General features: G+C 53.1%; 1 protein-coding gene across 2 annotated transcripts in view; it reads right to left on the bottom strand.

Moving 5' to 3' along the window:
- The window catches only part of KANSL1 (KAT8 regulatory NSL complex subunit 1), a 101,526-nt gene extending 95,566 nt beyond the window's left edge, over positions 1–5,960 (bottom strand). The window contains exon 1 of one of the 2 annotated variants that reach the window (XM_017833308.1): positions 5,801–5,960. The gene's annotated coding sequence lies outside the window, so the exon portion shown is untranslated. The remainder of the gene's footprint in view (positions 1–5,800) is intronic. The other variant, XM_017833305.1, reaches the window with a different exon arrangement.
- Between the last annotated feature and the right edge of the window lie 793 nt (positions 5,961–6,753).

The raw sequence follows: 6,753 nt of genomic DNA, 5'->3' as shown, positions 1-6,753 counted from the left end.
AAACTTCTGATTTATTTTTTTTTATGTACCTTGAATTCAGCTCAGCTAAAAAGCAGAAGTAGCAACAAATGTGGTTTTATATACTGGAGCAGAAGAGAGGGGACAATCTGTTGTGAAGGAAGTTAAAAAGAACTTCCTGTGCAATAAAGTTTCTGATCTTTTGTTGACTCTGCAGTGCAGAGTTTTCTGCTGAGGCACCTGACCAAGAGCCCAGATCTCCTGCCTGACAGTCCAGTACAGGTCTGGATCTTCCTGCAGCACAGACACAGCTGCAGCTTCCATTGTCCAGCCTGATCTGGAGATGATGTAGCAAAAATTGCTGTGCAGCCCAAAATTATACAGCTTTGGCCTCTGACAAGTACCTTCCTTCAGCCCTTCCAGGCTCCATTTCCCACTCGAAATTGTGCCACAACATCTCCAGGTCACCTGGCAACTCCTGGACCAGGCACCCCCACCCACAAGTCCCTCACACAGGTTGTTCCTGCTCTTGAGATGCTCCAAATGAACAAGAACAGCTCTCCCCAGTGAATCCACATTTTTACTGCATCATCCTTTAAGTCCTCCTATGAATCACCCTCTATCCAGAACACACAAACCACAACATCTGGTGAGAGTTGTGTACCCAGCTCCTCTAACCTGATTGCTGCCTCATCTCTCCCACCTATTAATCCTCATGACTTGCTTTGATTGCACCTGCCTCCGAAATTTAACAGTCTCTGCACAATAAGTACGTGCACAGTTGTACATAAAGCTATATTAACACTTTTAAATGATAATATTTAAGACTTTTGAGCCTGCAGAGATGCTAAATCAGTTTGGGAAACACCCTGAAGGTGGAAAAGGTGATGGCCACGGAAGAACAGAGCGATGAGACCCTGCAGATACCACCACAACTTCTGCATCTTCACTTGCAACCTCATCCTAACAAAAGGCAAGCTCAAATGTCAGTGGCCACAGAGGCTTCAGAAGATGCAAGACTTGCCTGGTTTAAAGCTAAATATAGATAAGCTGCAGCAACAAGAGACCTTTGCAGTGATCACTGCTCTCCTGCTATTCTCCTTCCCCAGAATCATGGTAAGGAAGACATTCCCTAGCATGTGCCAGCCACCTATCCTGAAAATGCTCACTAAAAGGGAAAGAAAAAGGGCAAAGTCCTTAAAAAACAGAAAGTGAAGGCAAACAGAGGCTGGTGGAGCTCAGCAACCCCTCCCTGATCATGCAGGTATCTGTTCAAGTAACATATCCTAAGGTGAGCTACAAACCTGCATCTTCCTTGGGGACTTCTGGATCAATGGAATTTTAGTTTCCTTGATAAGAACAGGAAATGAATATACTACTATGCAGCCAAAAAAGCTGAGTGATTGATCTGAGTTAAACTGCTTGTTGAAAACCTCCTTGATTTAGATTGAGCCATTTGATACAGAATTCCAAGGACAACACAGAATCCCAGACTGGTTTGGGTTGGAAGGGACCTTAAAGATCATCCAGTGCCACCCCCTGCCATGGGCAGGGACACCTTCCACCAGCCCAGGTTGCTCCAAGCCTCGTCCAACCTGGCCTTGGACACTTCCAGGGATCCAGGGGCAGCCACAGCTTCTCTGGGCAACCTGTGCCAGGGCCTCCCCACCCTCCCAGGGAAGGATTCCTTCCCAATATCCCATCTATCCCTGCCCTCTGGCAGTGGGAAGCCATTCCCTCTTGTCCTGTCACTCAGTGCTTGTTTTCATATTGGAGTATTACTCTCTGGACCATCAGCACCTCTCAAGGTCACCCAGGTCACTTCAGGATAAGCAGATGAGGGGGAAATTATTTAAACTGCAGTGAACTCGAGGGGCATTTGTTCCTGTGATACCCTAATGAGATACTTTAAACCAGTGAAGGTTTCCATGCATGTTTCTATGTATGGTCTGTGCTGTGAAATGTATTCCTATGGTTTCCATAGGGATGAGTGGCTGAGAATGTCAGGCTGTTTAATGAAGGCAACAAACCTCACCACTGTGTGTTTGAGTCCCTGCCAAAGGCGTTGGTCTCCTCCTGCCAAAAAGCACTGGAATACTCCCCACTGTTGCATCAGACCAAGGCACATTGGGCAGAAGAGGCTTCACAGAGTCCTCATGGGAACTTCTATTTGTTCCAGTTTGGGGAACACAGAGAAAGACTTCCTGAAGAAGAACATCTGGCTGAGCACCCACAATAAAACACCCGGAATTTTCAAGCTGTTACTCCAGCTGGGGAGTGATAGCTGGGTTTTATCAACTTGCAGAGGGAAAAGCATCCAAATCTACATTTAATTGTAATCATGTATCACGTAGGTGCCCGTGACCTGCCATAAATATTACCATGTTGGCTTCCATCCATCCAAAACACAGGTATGAAACTGCACAAGAAGGGCAAGGATAAGAAGGACAAGAAGGGCCTCAGATCCCAGGTTTGATGGATATTTGCTCAGGAAACACTGTGATGGCAGGAACTGAGGTAATACTTTATGGATGATTCATGCAGAACACACTCTGTGACCCCAGACATTTAATGATGCAAGCAGTAACATTAAATATAAATGAAGAGCAGAATAAGTAAGGTGACAGCTCACCTTTAAAAGCTGCATTCCTCCCATTTCAGGTAGTTGTATCATGGGAGAGGAAAGGGAAATGTGATCTAACTTGCACTGACCATTTAAAGCCCATGTCTTATAAAACCATGAGACAGAGGCTAATGGAGTTTTAGGGGACAGCCCTTTCAAACCTGAACACTGAAATAATCCTGATGGGTTTGTGTAGTTACAGCAGAGACATTTCACACTGTGTTCCCACTGCTGGGGTAATATTTGAGTCCACCATGTGATAAACAAATAAAGTAAGCTTTCATGTAAATAAAAGTTAGAAGAATTAGGTAAAAACTCAGCAACTGGTTAACAAGCACTGGTGTGCTGCCAGCACAGGGCTGAGAGGGAGACTGGGTTTATTCCTGCTGCACAACTCAACCCTCTCTCCCTCTACCAGTTGGAAAGTCCTGATCCACTCTCCTTTATCCACAAGCCATGGCTGAAGCTCACAGAACACCTTCAGGGATTTAACCTGCACCAAATCTTGCACCTCAAGCTCCCTGAGTGAGCCAACAGCAAACCCAGAACTCCCAAATCCAGCCTCCAGTCACTGCTGACCCCGGGAGGTGACAACTCTCCCTCTGCCACGACCAACACTGACACCAGTTTTGAGTCTGTTTGTTGATTCATGTCACAGTCATCTTTTTCACACGGCTTTCCTCAGATCCACTAACAGAATTAATTTCTAATTCTGCTGTAGGGCACTTGGAACATTTCTACTGCTGTTTGCATTTCTAGACTTGGGGGAGAAAATTACCACTCTGTTGGTAGCTGCTCCTGATTCAGTTTAATCCCAAACTGGAGCAGCAGTTTCACCAGACTGAACCAGAGCTGATAAGCAGGGCATTAGATTATTTATTCCTTTGGTCATGCTGAAGAATCAACCAGCCCCTGAGATCAGGGCTGTGCTCTGAGATCTCCTGTTCCAGAGATAACACAGCCTGCAAGTCTGAGCCCTGAGTTTCAGGGCTCACACAAATTCCTCAGCCCCGGACAAATCCACCTGCCTTCACACCCTCAGCAACACAGCCAGAAATCAAAGCTCATGGGCGAAAAACTCACGTCCCTACATGCTCTTCTTACCAACAGCACTTCCTATCACAGGTCCAGCATGGGAGAATCGGTGCCCAGGCAACCACGGGGAAATGGCAACGCCGAGGAGAAGGCAGGGAGTCCCCGTTCCTGTGGCCATGGCAGAGCCAGCCCTGGAGCAGCACAGTCTGCACGTTCCTGGGAAGGACCAGGCAGACCTTCCTGCTCCTCTGCTCCCAGAAACCTCCCTCCCCTTTGAGGAGCTGCAGGTAACAGGCTTTACAAAACTCAAGGGCTATAATGGAGTCAGTCTCTTCTGTAATAATAAAGCATCATAAGTTCTGACAATAATATTGGGTGGTAGATCTTGAGCACAACTCAAGGCCAGGACAGCCCTCAAACAGCTCCTAATCACACAGGTAAAGCAATTGGCACAGGAACAGATGGCACAGTCACACACCCCAAAAATCAAGGTCCAACTAGACCCTCACCACAAGAAGCAAAAGCCTCTTAAGTGAAGATGCTGAGTGGACACAACAGCCCAACACGACCCCCCTCAGCACCCCCACAGGCACAGCTCTTTCCCCTCGGCTCCTGCCGAAGCAAAAAGGACTGGTGTGATCCTCCCATGTCCCCTTCCCTCACCTGCTCCATCAGAGACACCCTCCAGGGCCTCCCAAACCCCAAGCTGGGGTCTCTCTGCAGTGCCCAGGCTGCACACACAGGCACCACCTGCGGCCTCCCTGGCCACTGGCACCACCTCTCCACTCCACAAGGGCTTCATCACCCTCACATCTTGCTTTTCTACTCCTCCCGAGTTTTCCAGGCTGCATTAAGAGGCCAAGGAGCCACACTGGGAACCAGAACATTCTGCCAGGCAGAGCTGTGGGCCGCTGTGCCCCTCCTTGGCTGGGCACACACGGGGCTCACGGCACCCCAGGCTACACGAGCACCCACACGGGTGCCAGGCTCCACTCAGCCACGAGCCAAACCCCAGCAGCCTGTGGCACTCTGGAAACCAGGACCAGGCTCCAGATTAGTTATCTCCTGATTCCCACCGGCGTCGGCAGGAGCTGCAGGAACACAGATTTCCAAGATGTTTGCTGATAACCTCCAAAACCCACAACACAGGGGTTTAATTCCTTTCTCAAAGCCCACAGAACAACTCACTGTTACTCTGTGTACAAAGGCTAAGAACCTTTGCTGCTGTGTTGGCCAACTGGAGATCAGATACCACAGCAGATTTGTCTAAGGTCAGTGTGAAGGGATTGAGAAAATATTTTTGGTTTTCCCATTACAAGAGAATTTGTCTAAATTCAGCCTCCATAATTGATCTAAAGTCAGGCTGCTTTGGCTTGTAGATTTATGAAAAGAGGGAAAAATCCTTCCCTTCAGCGCTTCCCTTCAGGTTTTATTCAGCTGCACAGAACTACATTGAGTGTTTAGGACACACAGTTTAACCTGTAACAACATCAGCAAGGCAAGAGGTGACTTTTCAAGAGAAGCATCAGCAAACCCTCACCACGCTCCACTCCAGACCCAGAAGCCCTGCAGGCGCCTCATACGTGAGGAAACCAGAAACATGGAAATGTGAGGAGGAAAACCCACATTTAGACCTTTGGTTTTCATGGGACAAAGGCAAGACCCCTCTGACAGGTGCACACAAAAAACTCTTTTGACATCATAAATACCTACGTAAGACAGAGAATATCAGCAAATTAAAGGGACCTGATCAATGTAAACCTGGGGTTTAAGGATGCACACAATAAAGGGAGAAGAAAAGTAGGAGATCTTTCTTTTTCTGGACAGGTCACACCTTGATGTCTTGACACTCTTGCACGCAAGGACAGGTAACACCTGTAAACACACACACACACACAAGCTCCCAAGAGGAGCCTACACATCTCTCCACTACATGTGGGCACTGAAATGGTTTTGGAGAGAGAAACCCCCACGGGATGAATCCACACTCTCAGCCAAAACCCCAAAACCTCCATTTTAAAGTTCTGCATCCGCCAAGAAACTACGTGCAGGGCTCCAGGCTCATCCTGCACGGTCAGAAGCCAAACCCCCTCCTGCCGACACCCCCCAGCACCCCCGGCCCGGCCGGAGCGGGGTCCGGGCAGCGCCGAGCTGGGCCCGGCCGGGGGCACGGGCGGGACGTACCTGGGTGGGCATCGCGGCCGGGCCCATCCTCACACCTGCGCTCCAGGTGGGCAGCACACGGGCGGCCTCGGGGTCCTTCCAGCCTCCGCCGGGCAGGGGGGGACAAGTTCCTTATTTCTGTACTCCGGGGGGTGGGAAAACCCGGGACCTGCGGGAGAGAAAGGGCTGTCACGGGGGGGCCCTGCAGCCCCTCTCCCCCGTTACCTCCATCCCGCCCCGGGCCGGCCGGCGGGGCCGGGCCCGGCAGCGCTCGCAGGCCGGCCCGGGGGCGCGGGGCACCAGGGGGGAGCCCCCCACTCCCTCTGCTCCTTCTGGGAGCCCCCCGGGCCCGGCCGCGCTTCCCGGGGCTAAAATGGAGGCGCGGGGCGGGCGAGGGGGGGTCCCCGCTCCGCACGGAGCCGGCCGGGCCCGGCCCCCCGGGGGCAGCGCGGCGGGGCGGAGCTCCCCCCGCACCCCGGGCCCTGCGCCCCCCGCGACCCCCGACCCGCAACTCCCTTGCGTGGGGAGGGGGGACCCGCCCCCCCCACCTCCTTCCTCCCTCCCTCCCTCCCCGCCTTTCCCCAGCCCCTCCGCGGCCCGGCCTCCCCCAGCCAAGTTGCGGGACGGTGGGGCCGCGGGTCCGGGGGCGGCTCTGCCCGGGGTGGGGAGGGGGCGGCGACCCCCGGGCCGTGCCCGGCGCCCCCCGCCCGCGCCGCGCCCGCCCGTACCTGCGCCGCTCCGCCGCCTCCAAGCGGGCACCTTCCGCCCCCCCCGCGCGCCCATTGGCTGCGCGCGGGGCATGGGCGCGCCCCATTGGCCGCCGCCCCGTCAATCACGGCCGGGGGGGCGGGGCGGGCGGTGATTGATGCGGTGCCGCCGCTCGGCCCCTGCCCCGCGATTCCCCCATTCCACGCCCCCGCCCCACCCCAGCCCCCCCCCCCGCCCCGGGACCCCCCCCGGCCGGGACCCCCCCC

Source organism: Lepidothrix coronata, unplaced genomic scaffold (genome assembly GCF_001604755.1).
Source record: "Lepidothrix coronata isolate B3197 unplaced genomic scaffold, Lepidothrix_coronata-1.0 Scaffold213, whole genome shotgun sequence".
In the NCBI taxonomy this organism is placed as follows: Eukaryota; Metazoa; Chordata; class Aves; order Passeriformes; family Pipridae; genus Lepidothrix; species Lepidothrix coronata.
The sequence above is the reverse complement of the archived record's forward strand: the minus strand, read 5'-3'. Positions and strand labels throughout refer to the sequence as shown.